This window comes from Loxodonta africana, chromosome 4 (genome assembly GCF_030014295.1).
Source record: "Loxodonta africana isolate mLoxAfr1 chromosome 4, mLoxAfr1.hap2, whole genome shotgun sequence".
Classification (NCBI taxonomy): Eukaryota; Metazoa; Chordata; class Mammalia; order Proboscidea; family Elephantidae; genus Loxodonta; species Loxodonta africana.
Genome location: NC_087345.1, coordinates 22633681 through 22647402, shown reverse-complemented (window position 1 = coordinate 22647402; position 13722 = coordinate 22633681). Strand labels below are relative to the sequence as shown.

The 13722-nt window shown below is 43.1% G+C and overlaps 1 protein-coding gene across 1 annotated transcript in view; it reads left to right on the top strand.

Moving 5' to 3' along the window:
• ABTB3 (ankyrin repeat and BTB domain containing 3) overlaps nucleotides 1–13722 on the top strand; it is a 369910-nt gene that overhangs the window by 48859 nt on the left and 307329 nt on the right. The window lies entirely within an intron of this gene.

Here is a 13722-nt window from a genome sequence, read left to right as displayed (position 1 = left end):
ATGAAATAAATTAATAAATTCTTAAGTAATAAAAATTATATAGATGCATTTTATTTTCCATTTCCCTTCAGACTGACTTTCTTTTAAGAAATTGATTGATATTGTTATGACTTGCAAAACAAACTTGCTTGTCAAGAAGTGGTGTTATTGTCATATCAATTATGTACATCTTCCAAATGTGGGAATTGAATAATTCCACAAAGAAATAAAATGTATATTTTATAAATATTGTATACAATAACAATTGTATTTTACTTTTCATTTTGGACCAATCTGGTACAACCTCACATTCAGTTCTCTGTCAGTTGACCACATAAAAACATACCAGTGGCGCTATAATCACGTGACTCATGATGTGTCTCGTCCTGTCCTGCACAAAGCCAACCAAAACAAGTCTTCAGGTTGAGCATACCCTTGTAATTGTATCATGCGCTTTGCGATCGCTCTCACCCCCACCAAGTATCAGTAGCAGTCCAATGAACACAAATTAATGGAGAACATCAGTATTAGAAAGCTGATTTGTAACACATTGTTGCTGTCATTATAACAATCACTGAACGCGGACTATCTTTTTGAGGAAGGAATGAAGTATTTGGGTCCCCACAAAATGGAAATTTTGGGAGTTTGCTTGAAGCTGTTGCTCAGTTTGATCCATTTTTAGCAGGTCACATCTCAAAATATGTTCACACAAGAAAGGGCAACCCATCGTATATGTCTAAAACAACATCTGAAGATTTAATAAACTTAATAAGTGATAAAGTTCGACCAGCTGTTTTTAGTGAAATAAGGATAGCTCGATATTTTGGTTTGTCTGTAGATTCCACTCCAGGTCTTTCTCACACAGGTCAGCTAAGTATTGTTTTAAGATACATACCTCCAACAGATAGAAAACCTGTTGAGCAATTTATCACATTTACTAGCTCGAAAAGTCATACTGGTGAAGAAATTGCAAATCAAGTACTTCACTATTTATATGAAGTTTGCAAAACTGATTCTTCTAAGTGCAGAGGCCAGTCCTATGATAATGCTGCCAATGTGTTATAAATGCATGCAACAGAAAATTTCAGAACGTAATGAATATGCCATTTTCATTTAGTGTGCTGAGCATTCCCTTAATCCTGTAGGAGGTGGCACAGTAGATTGTTGTCCAGATGCAGTTTATTTTTTTTCTGCTGTTCAGTTACTCTACACATTTTTTTGCCATCTCTACTTACTAATGGGCGGTTCTTAAAACATATTCAGGCAATGATCGAGTATTAAAATGTCTTTCAATGCAGATTGGGAAGTGTGTGCAGTAGCAATGAGTGCAATCCTGGAATCATACACTCAGATTCTAGATGCCTTAGAAAAGATTGCTGAAGACCAGACACAAAAAGGAGATACCAAAAGAGATGCTGAAAACATTGCCAACGAAATGTAAACACCAGAGTATGTATTTATGTTCATCATGTGTAATAATATATTGCAGCATTTTCATCAAATGAGTCAAGTTCTCAAAGATTCAGAAGTAAATTTAAAGACATGCACAAATCACAAGCAGTCATTATCAGGGTATTTACATAATTTAAAAGATTTTGAAAAATTTGAAAACATAGCAAAACAAATACTGCCAAATACTGATCATCAAGCAGTTCACCACTGCAGAAGCTTTAGAAAGAAACAAGTGACGGAAGTGTTCCAGAAGTATTGAGTGCCAAAGATCAATTTCATGTAACCACATGCTATACCATCTTTGACACACTTGAATCTTGCATGAAAAGAAGGGCGAAAGTGTATGAAGTTCTTTCAGATAGATTTTCCTTTTTAAACAGTGTGGATACACCTGATGAAGAATGCATAAAGGCATCCAAGAAATTAGTGCAGGCTTATCCCAATGACTTAAATACAAATATTTACAGAGAATTTCATTCTTACATGAGAACTAGGTTTAAAGATTCATGAAAGACAAATTTTACTCATGTGGGCATGTATAATTTCATAACAGAATATAAAATACAATGCATATTTCTCAGTGTTGAAATTGCTTTACACATATCCCTAACTTTAACGATTACAAACTGCACAACAGAAAGCTCGTTTTCATCTCCAAAGAGACTCAAAAATCCACAGCGTACAACGATGATTCAAGAAAGACTTGATTCATTATCTTTATTATGTATGGAAGTACATATTGCTTGGCAGCTTAATTGTGATGAATTTTGAAGATTCCGTAAGAGCAAAGAATAGAAATGTTTTTAAGTATAACATGTTAGAAATGAAAGATCTATCTAAAAATATAGTAATTTGTTGTAATATTTGTTTTCTGATCATTAAGTTTTCCTTTATGAAATCTTTTCATTTGTTCTTTTATAGTTATAGCATTTATTATGAAACAAGCATCAAAATTAAAGAATGAGCTGTTTAAAGCAAAATTGGTGAAAGTCAATTTTTCATTGTGGGAGATCAGCAGAATTTTACATCAATTGCTGAAACAACTAAGTTCATCGACTCATTTTCTTTGTTGTAGAATATGTGGAATATTCTTTTTGTATAAAATGTGGTTGTTTTGTTAGGTGCTGTTGAGTCAGTTCCGACTCATAGGGACCCTGTGCACAACAGAGTGAAACACTGCCCGGTCCTGAGCCATCCTCACAATCGTTGCTATGCTTGACCTCATTGTTGCCGCCACCTTGTCAATCCGTCTTGTTGAAGGTTTTCCTCTTTTTTGATGACTCTCCACCAAGCACGATATCCTTCTCCAGGGACCGATCCCTCCTGATGACATGTCCAAAGTATATGAGATGTAGTCTCGCCATCCTTGCTTCTAAGGAGCATTCTGTCTGTACTTCTTCCAAGACAGATTTGTCCGTTCTTTTGCCAGTCCACAGTGTATTTGATATTGTTCGTCAACACCAAAATTCAAAGGCATCAATTCTTCTTCTGTCTTCCTCATTCATTACTCAGCTTTCAAATGTGTATGAGGTGATTGAAAAGACCATGCCTTGGGTCAGGCCCACCTGAGTCTTCAAGGTGACATCTTTGCTTTTTAACACTTTAAAGAGGTTTCTTGCAGAAGATTTGCCAAATGCAATGTGTCTTTTGATTTCTTGACTGCTGCTTCCATGGACGTTGATTGTGGATCCAAGTAAAATGAAATCCGTGACAATTTCAATCTTTTCTCCATTAATCATGATGTTGCTTATTGGTCCAGCTGTGAAGATTTTTGTTTTCTTTATGTTGAGGTGTGATCCATACTGAAGGCTGTAGTCTTTGATTTTCATCAGTAAGTGCTTCAAGTCCTCTTCACTTTCAGCAAGCAAGGTTGTGTCACCTGCATAACGCAGGTTGTTAATTAGTCTTCCTCTAATCCTGATGCCGAGTTTTTCTTCATATAGTCCAGCTTCTCTGATTATTTGCTCGGCATACAGATTGAATAGGTGTGGTCAAAGGATACAAACCTGACATACACATTTCATGACTTTAAACTACTCAGCATTCCCTTGTTCTGTCCGAACGACTGCCTCTTGATCTATATACAGGTTCCTCCTGAGCACAATTAAGTGCTCTGGAATTCACATTCTTCACAATATTATTCATAATTTGCTGTGATCCACACAGTCAAATGCCTTTGCATGGTCAATAAAACACAGATAAACATCTTTCTTTTATTCTTTGCCTTCAGCCAAGATCCGTCTGACAGCAGCAATATCACGTCCTCTTCTAAATCCGGTTTGGATTTCTGGGAGTTCCCTGTCGATGTATTGCTATAACCACTTTTGAATGATCTTAAGCAAAATTTTACTTGCGTGTGATATTAATGATATCACAGCTTCTCATTGCAGGAGATCAACAGATGTTTACATTGTTGAAACAACTAAGTTCACCGACTCATTTTCTTTGTTGTAGAGTATGTGGAATATTCTCTTTATTGAAAATGTGGTGTATAGTAATTTGCTGAAATATTTTTTTCTGATCATTAAGTTTCCCTTTAAGGCATCTTTTCATTTGTTCATTTCTCATTATAGCATTTATTACAAAAAAAGCATCAAAGTTAAAGTATGAGCCGTTTAAAGCAAAGTTGGCGGAAGTCAGTCTTCATCCTGGGAGATCAACAGAATTTTACAGTGCCTGTTGAAACAACTAAGTTCGCTGACTTATTTTCTTTGTTTGTAGAATATGTGGAATATTCTTTTCGCAGAAAATGTGGTATATCGTAAAAATTTTAGTACTTCGCATACAGTAAAATTTTTATAATCCAGTTCATCTCATTCCGCTAAAATGGCGCACGCCACTTTTGTGTTCAATCACTAGTAGTTGAGTTTAAAAAGGAGTTAAATCTTGGATAGCTAAAACACACACACACACACACACACACACACACGTATGTCTATAACTTACATATCCTGTTCAAATGCGAGAGTAAGCCAAGGAGGGGGGACCATAGATTATCAGTGTTCAGGGCCCTCGCATGCCTTAATCTGGCCCTGCCAGCAGTGTAGGAGGGTTTTTATACTTCCACAACCAAAAGGATGGAGGTTTAAGTCCACCAAAGGTGCCTTGGAAGAAAAGCCTGATAATCTACATCTGAAAAATCAGCCACTGAAAACCATACGGAGCACAGTTCTACTGTGACACTCGTGGGGCCGCCATGAGTCAGAGTCAACTGGGCAGCAACTGGTTTAGCGAGTGTGAAGTTGTATCTCATTGTAGTCTCCTCACACATACCCTTAACCCCTGGCGTTCACGGACTTATTCTCTGGCCCTATAGCTTGGCCTTTTCCAGAATGTCATATAGCTGCAATCATACACTAGGTAGCCTTTTGCCTCTGGCTTCTTCTACTTAGCCTAATGCATGGAGACTCCTCCATGCTGCGTGCTCCTTTATGTTGCTCGGTGGTCTTCCCCTGCGTGATGTTCTACCTCAGGTGCACCTGCTCTTGTACTCAGTAACATTGAAGACTGCTTGTCCAAATGAATCAAAGATCAAGTCCTTTCCCCTCTCCAGGGGCTTTTATAGTTTGGGAGCCCTTTCCTGAGCCTCCTTGGGCTGCTTGCTTTGCAGGAGACCCGGGCCGTTCCTCTTGCAGGTTCCTCTGAGCAATAGACCTGGGCCTACGCCTATGAGCTGGAGCCCCTATGGAGTGGGGACCTTTCACAATCAGAATTTCTCTGTGCGTGGCTCTGACCTGCCTTTTGTAGGAAGAGGCCTCCATGTGTGGGCTGCGGCCCAGTGAGGCAGATGGGACCCGGGCAGCTGGTGCTTGGGAGCCTGGGGTCTCCGCTTTCCGGCTGTCTCAGAGAGCTCCAGCAGTGCTTTGGGCTGATGAACAAAGCCGTTTTCTTGTTCCCTTATCTGGTTTCATCTTTTCCTGATAGGCTTGAGCATTGTTGCTTTTAGGACTGCACTTGGCTTGATCCCCTCTGCCTGCCCCCATACAGCAGCCCCCCACTCTCTAGTATAGGCAGGAGGGGAATATGATGAAATGATGATAAAATAATCATGAATTTGTACCTCCCAGTTACATTATATACATCAGAACCCACGAGATAGACATAATCACTTTATACAGGAAGAAATCGTGATCCGGGGCGGCTAAATAACTTGTTCAAATTAACATTGCTTGTAAGCAGAGGTGCCAGGATTTGAAACTGCCATTCGTGCTTTTGGAATCCCTGGGTGGTACAAATGGTTAACGAACTCTGCTGTTAACCGAAAGGTTGGAGGTTCAAGTCCACCCAGAGACTCCTTGAGAGAAAGAAAGGCCTGTGATCTACTTCCAGAAAATCGGCCATTGAAAAACCTAGGGAGCACAGTTCCACCCTGACACATATGGGGTTGCCATGAATTGGAATTGACTCAATGGCAAATGACTTTTTATCTGTGCGTTTATCCACTCCTGGTGTGTCCCAGGCTTCAGTCATTTGCATTCTACCTTCCTGAGTTACTTCTACCACCTGTACTATTGTTTATCTAGTATTTTTTTTTAAAATAGACTTCAAGTGAATTTTTTTTTTTCCAGGAAAAACATGCCCTATGCAAAAAACCTCTGTGACACAGAGGATTTGATATGCTGGTTATATTCTTTTGTAACACACATAAAAAATAAATTACTCAAAACAAAAATGTTCATGCATACACCACCTGAAACCAGCAGTGATGTCTACCAGTGATATACGAACCACACCTGGGGAATGAAAGGGTGCAGTATGCAATGATTTGCGTATGGGTCTTTGCTTCCATCTAGATGGGGGGTTACAAGTAGGCTGTGCCTCTGTTGTCTTCATCTTGGTCTCCTCAGCACCATGTACCAGAACAGACCCACTATAGGCACTTGCTAAATGATGCGTGAACCAATGACGGAATGAAGGGAGTAATAAAGTGGAAGGTGAAGAACATGCAGTGTTTCCCCCTTCCCCATGGAGAGGATTGGCAGAAGGCCTATTTCTCTGACCGTTGATGGAACAGGAGGCTGGCAGGAGCCAGGGCTGTAGCACCAGGGGGAAATAGTGCTGAGAGCTGTGTTGGCTGCAGCTACCGTGGTATTGCTGGAGGCTGGCATTCTCCATCTGAAGTTTCTCGCCCTCTTAAGCTCTTGGCTTGAGTGACTGTGGACCCTGTCATCTTATCACAGTCTTCCAGGCACTTTGATCCTGGAATGTAGAAATATCATCCTACTTTTGGTTGTTTCTCTAGCTAAAAGGGTTTCCACCCTGCGTGCCACTGGATGCTTTCCGTCCTCCTCCAGCTCTCATTATAAAGCTCAACAACACGCCAGACAAATTTTGCCCGGTCTCCTCTAGAGGCAAATGCAGCAGCAACAGCCCAGCAGCAGTCAAGCCCACTGAGCCATGGTTAGGATTTGGGTGATGCACGAGATCTACTAGTTAACCAGTCAGCTAACATTTGTGGAAGCCCTACTACGACTGCATGCCAGGCACTGGGCAAAGCGCAGCTGGATTCGTTCGTATTTGAGAGTCGGATCATCCAGGCATCTGTGCTGAAGCCAGAACTTGATTTCTGGGTTTCAAAGAAATAACTCAGCTCAGTAAATATTTACTGAAGGCCAACTGTATGTGAGGATCTAAAGTCAGCCTTGAGAATCCAAAGAGCTCAGAGGAGACTTACGAATCTCCTCAAATCACACTGTCAGAAGTTGCCTATGCGTTGGGCAGAGTCTTGAAATGTCACTGTACTTGTCCCCTTTGATGGCCAGCATATTACATGGGCATGTTCAGCAGACAGATGTCATTCATGAATCCAGCCAACATTTCTGGGGCATCTCCCGTGAGAATGGCAAATCTCCAGCGCGCGTGTGCTACCTTCCCCACGGACTTGCTCCACGATAGTGGGGTGGTCGGTTTCATGTGTCAGCTTGGCTAACTGTTGTTGTTAGTTGATGTAGAGCCAACTCCAATTCATGGCAAACTTATATATAACAGAACAAAAGGTTGCCCGGTCCTGTGCTGTCTGTGTGATCACTGGTATGTCTAAGCCCATGGTGGCAGCCATTGTGCCAGTCCACCTTACTGAGGGTTTCCCTCGTTTTTCACTGGCCCCCTAGTTTATCCACTGTGATGTCCATTTCTAGCGACTGGTCTTTACTGATGACGTATCCAGAGTAAACCAGCCAAGGTCTTGCCATCTTTGCTTTTAAGGAACATTCAATTAAGTGCTAATCTAAGGTGTTACGAAGGTATTTTGTGGATGCAGTTAACATCTACCATCAGTTGATAATGTGGTTGGGCCTCCTCCAATCAGTTGAAGGTATTAAGAGCAGAACTGAGGGTTCCCTGAGGAAGGAGGAATTCCAGCATCAGCTCTGGCCCAGTGTCCAGCTAGCTAACCTATGGGTTTCGGAGTCACCATCTCTACAATCACGTGAGAAATTCCTTGAAATAAATCTCTCGATTTATATGTACACACACACACACACACACACGTATACTGGCTCTGTTTCTCTGGTAGAACCCCAGCTGACGCGGCAGGAATCCCAGAGGCAGCCTCAGAACCCATCTCCACCCAGTGCCCCATTCAGAGTTGGTATTGGATAAGTATTTACTGCCCCTGCTTGGTTACTTGAAAGGCCCTGGAGCGTTCATGAAATGATGGTGTTCAGAGCACTGTAGAGTGCCATGCACACTGCCCTCGCCCAACTCGAAGGGCAGAAGTCACTCAGGCTACTGTGAGCTTGGTGTCCCCTGGTTCCACCCTGTGGGGCCTAGATGGGACAGGAGGTGATAGGTGATGTTTCTGGGCTTTTAAAGCGCTTATTTGGCAAACTAAGAAAGTTCGTACGCCATGTTGATCCCCTGTTGTTTTAGCTGCTGTGGGGCCAGCCATTGACTCATGGTGACTCTGTACAATGGAACAAAATGCTGCCCAGTCCAGCACCATCCCCGTGATCCACTGGGTATTGAACCATTGTGGTTCATAGGGTTTTCACTGGCTAATTTTCAGAAGTAGATCACCAGGCATTTCTTCCTAGTCCCTCTGTCTGGAAGCTCTGCTGCAACCTGTTCAGCATCATATCACACACAAGCCTCTTTTGACAGCTGGTGGCTGTGCATAAAGTGCATTGACTGGGAATCGAACCCAGGTCTCCTACAACCATTAAAAAAATTACTTGTCTATGAAATTCATTCTTCCCTCTTTCCCTCCATTCCTCTTTCCCTCCTTGCATCCCTCCCTCCTTCTCTCCTTCTCTCCCTCTTCCTTCTCACTCCTGCAAATATTAAATTGCCTGTAAGGTACCAATTCTCAATACAATGAACAAAACAGACATGGAGCTCACATTCTAGTGTGTAGTGGGGGAGATAGAAATGAATAAAATCCAGAATATAAAATATATAGCATGTTAGGTGGCAATAAGTGCTATGGAGAAAAACAAAGCAGGAAATGGGGATAGAAAGTGTTGGAAGACTTTGATTTTAGATAGGTGGCCTCATTGAGAGAGTGACATTTTAGTAAAGACCTTAAAAGAGGTTAGGGAATGAACCACACAGATAACTTGTAGAAGGGCATTCTAGGCAGAGGGAACAGGATGTGCAAAGGCCCTGAAGCAGGAGCATGGCTGGCATATTTGATTAATTGGGAGGAGGCTGGCTAGAGAGGCTGAGCAAGGGGAAAGGGTAGGAGATGAGTTCAGGCAGGTAACAGGGATGGGTGTGGGGTGGGGACCAGACCTGGGAGGAGTTTAGAACCCTATCTGTACTAGTGGTTCTCAAAATGTGGGCCCTGAAGCACCCCAGACTCATTGAATCAGCAACTTTGGGGATGAGGTCCACAACTCGTTCTCTAACAAGCCCTCCCTGGGGATTCTGATGCCCGTTGAGGTGTGAGAACCACTGCTACCAAATATTCAGGCTGCTTCTGACCCCCCCTACAGAGTCTGCTGTCTCTTCCTGTTTTCCCCAGCTGCCCAGCTGTGTGCAGAAACAGGTATAGAACCAGATGGAAGGGGCAGTCATTGTTGGCCTGACATGTTGATCCCAAGAAATGCCGTCATCTTAGTGTCTGGATGTTGACATTCAGACTAGTAAAACCAGTCAGACTTTGTGCCTATGCTCAACTGAGGTCAGGCGGCTGGGCGGCACAAATGTAGGAGGGTGGGCTGCATGGGCAGATGCCCAAGGGATGGGATTATTGACTGACAGGGTGAAGAGGCCCTGAGGCACCTGACCCAGGCTTCTTATTTGTCACATGAGAAGACTGAGGCCTAGAAAGGCAAACCCACTGCTAATTAGTTACTTGTGAGATACCTGTAGGTCCACAAGACTTCTAGGCACTAGTTCCCTCGCAAATAGGGCCACCAGCTTAGAACTTCATGGCACCCAGAGAGACTGTGGCTCTATAGATATAGGGCACACTGGTGGTATACCAGCACCAGGTGGCCAGTAAATCGATGGCAGAGGTTACAGCCACTTCTTAAATGATGTCATATTAAAATAAAAGATTTCAGGAGATGGGGCACTGCAACCTGCCACCAGACAGACCCGATATCACTTACTACTTTTTTTTTTTCTTTGTGGATTTTTGGGGCCCTGGTGGCACAGTGGTTAAGAGCTTGGCTGCTAACCAAAAGGTTGGCAGTTTGACTCCATCGACTGCTCCTTGAAAACCCTATGGGGCAGTTCTACTCTGTCCTATAAGGTCACTATGAGTTGGAACTGACTTGACAGGAACAGGTTTGGTTTTTTAGTTGGTGGACTTTCAAATGAATCATTCTGCGCAGCCCATGACTCACTTAAAAATATTGTTGTTGTTGTGTGCCATTGAGTCGATTCCAGCTCATAGCAACCCTATAGGACAGAGTAGAACTGCCCCATATGGTTTCCTAGGCTGAAATCTTTATGGGAGTAGATCATGAGACCTTTTCTCCTGAGGAGTCACTGATGGATTTGAACTGCAGACCTTTAGGTTAGCGGCCGAGCACTTAACCACTGCACCACCAGAGCTCCTTCACCTAATAAAAGCTCTCAGGTGTTGACTCTCTCCTATGTGCTAGGTACTTGATAGACCTTATTTCTAATCTCACTGGGTAGGTTTATTTTATTCCCATTTTACAGGTAAGGAAGCCAAGGCTCATAAAGTTTAAGAAACTTGCTCAAGGCTGGCATTTGACCTCAGCTCCGTTTGAAGCAAAGCTGGAGATCTTTCCACTTCCTTCTGCTACTTTTGTAATCATCTGGCAGGCTATGGTTTGGTCACCAATTTGGCATCAGGGTTACTGCCGGTTTTGTCTCTCACTTTTCCGCTTTATTTTCCTTCCCACCCTCCTGTACTCTGTTCGCGTTCCTTTCTACTTTTCTGCCTAGTTCAGAACTTTATCAGGTCACCACTATGTTCCCAGGCTTATTCTGGATTATAGGGACCCAGGGATAAATAAGAGACAGCTCCTGCTCTCCAAGTCCCCCAAGCCTGATAGAGAATACAGTCACGTAAGTAAATAGTTATCACCCTGTATGATCAGTGCTAGAATTGTGGTGCAGACAAAGTGCACTGGAATTGAAGGTGATGAAAGTCTTCCCAGAGGAGGTGATACCTGAGCTGGGCTTTGCAGGATGAATAGGAGTCCATCAGAAAGAGATGGGAGGTGGTTGGAGAAGGGTGAGGAGAAGAAAAAAGCTCACTGAGGCCTTGAGGGATCTAGGTACCGGCCATTTGAGGAGTGGCAAGCATTCTGTTTGTCTGAAGCCCAGCCAGTGGGGTAAGCTAAGGATGTGAGATTGTAAAGGCATGGCCAAGGCCAGAGCATGAAAGCCTTGAATGCCATGATAAGCAGTTAGGACTTTATCCTGAAGGGCTCCAAAGTCCCAGGCACCCATTTCCTGAATGTCTTTTCCATGTTGTTCTAAGTTCCCTGCTTTGGTCACCACCTCCCCTACCTGGTCAGCCCTGCCTGCCTACAAGTACCCCAGACTCCAAAAGAAACCTCCCCTGACTTCTTTTAGAGCAGAGTCAGAATAACTAGACCCTTCAACTGGTAAAGTCAGGGATGACTCTAAACTATCTGGGTGCAGTCCTATTAACCTAGTGGCTATGTTTCCAAAGTAAGGTGCCAGGCCAATCTGAAGGCAAGATGTAGGGGTCGAGCTTTCCAGAGGAGCTCTCTCCATCAGCCACTGGGCACCTGGCTTTTTAATTCTTTTATCTGATTTTTCCTCAAATAAGTTGGTGTCAAGTGCTTTATCTTCAGTTTCATCAATTCTGACTTCCATTGCCTCAATTCTGCTCCTATCACTTTCTGTTGAGTTATTTAATTCTGAAATTTTCTTGTTAATCTGGATTTCTGTTTGCTGTCTCTATGGATCCTTGAAGACTGCTGTGTTTGTCATTATGCTCTTCTATAATTTTCTTAAGTTCCTCTATTTCTTTATCTCTGTGTTCCTTAGCTTGTTCTGTGTTTTGCCTGATCTCCTTCCTGATATCTTGAAGAGCTCTGTATATTAATCTTTTGTATTCTACCTCCTGTAATTCCAGGAAGTTCTTTTCCTCCGAAAGATTTCTTGATTCTTTGTTTTGGGAGCTTGCTGAAACCATCATGGTCTGCCTCTTTATGTTATTTGATATTGATTGTTGTCTCTAGAGCCATCAATAAGTTATATTTATTTTATGTTTTCTTATGGTGTTCTAGCTTCTTGTTTTGATATTCTCAAATAGGCTGATCGTGTGAGCTAGTATGATTACTGGTACCTTTGAAGGTCTAATGTCTTGTCACCAGGTGGCTAGATCTGTTGTTAGGTATGCAAGCCCAGGAGGAGTCCGTTTACTTTTCTTGTATGGATTCAGCTCAGGCGTCCAGGTAGTCTGTCACCAAGTGTGTGGTGCAGACTCTCACCTACAGTCCTAGACAGGCAGGGGTGATTGGTGTTGGCACAGGTACCTGGCTGCAGTAGGGGATCACACGCTGAGCAAGGCGGGGAGCTGACAGCTGCCTCTGAGTGTCTGGGAGGAAAGCGTGTCCCTGTTCCCTAGAGCACGTAGCGGGGTGGGTTTTGCAGTCAGAATGAGTACCCAAACCTGTTGGCTGTAAGGAATGGGAGGCCACCACTTATTCTAGGACCCTAGTCGAGGGTGGCTAGGTAGTGTAGGTGGAGCCACTAGTCCTCAGGCCCCGATGTATATACGTGAGGACCTTGTTTAATAGGCAGAGTGCTATCAAATGTCACAAACCTGCCACTCCAGGATATAGCTGATACAGTGAAGTTAGGCTTCAGGTATATACCCTGTTGTACTGTGCTAATGAGGACCTACACTGTTCAAATGGGCCCACACAGGCCTGTGCAGGGGTGAAAGGCATTCAAAGTCATGGACCCCTTATGCCTATGCCTAGGAAAAGAAGCTATGCCTGCCCTGAGTTCCCAGCTTAGGGGAGCTGGCAGATTATTTTTTCCTGTTTGTTAATTTGTTCCCTCTCCAAGGTCGGGAGAATAGCTCAGGACACTTGATGGGTTCTTCTTCCAGCCCAGGGGACGCAGCAATCGCTGAACTCAGCCCAAACCACTGCAGAGTGGGGAGGGAGCAGGTAAATGGGAAAGAGGTTTTTCCCAACAGGGTGTTTTTTAATCCATGTTGTAGGTTAGATGCATGTACTTATCTTTTGCTGATTAAGCACCGGTTTTCACTGGTTCTGGAGGCTCGAGTAGACTCTCTGCTGCCTCATGTCTCCTGATGTGGAAAACATCCCAAGCACCACTGCTTGCCTCACTGCCCTCATGCCAGTGGATCCGGCCTACGAGGTCCTGTTTCTGCCAGGTGAGGTCTGGCAACTCCTCGCTGCTTCTGAACCATCTCTCCCTCCCCCTGCTGCTCAGTCTGATTCCTCAACTTTGCCTTTGATGTTCAGGGCCCCTAGATTGTCATATATAATCGATTCCCTTGTTTTTTTGGGTCTTCGTTGTAAGAGGGACCACAGGAAGCGTCTGACTGCTCCGCCATCTCGGCCCTGCCGCTTCACCTGGCTTTTTTAAAAACATGAAAAATGCCTTCTTTTCTTATTGTAAAATAAACACATATGTATCAGAGAAAAATTAGAACCTTTACATAAGCAATAAAAGAAAAATTTTAAGTGACCCATCAATCCACCATCTAGAGATAAACCACATTAACAACTTGACGTATGTCCTTTCCAAATGTTTTTAGGCATTTCAGTTTTTTCCTCACAAAATAGAATTATATTGTACATACTTGTTTTTAGCATGTCATTACATATTCTTTGACAGCATTGTTTAAAATGGGTACAT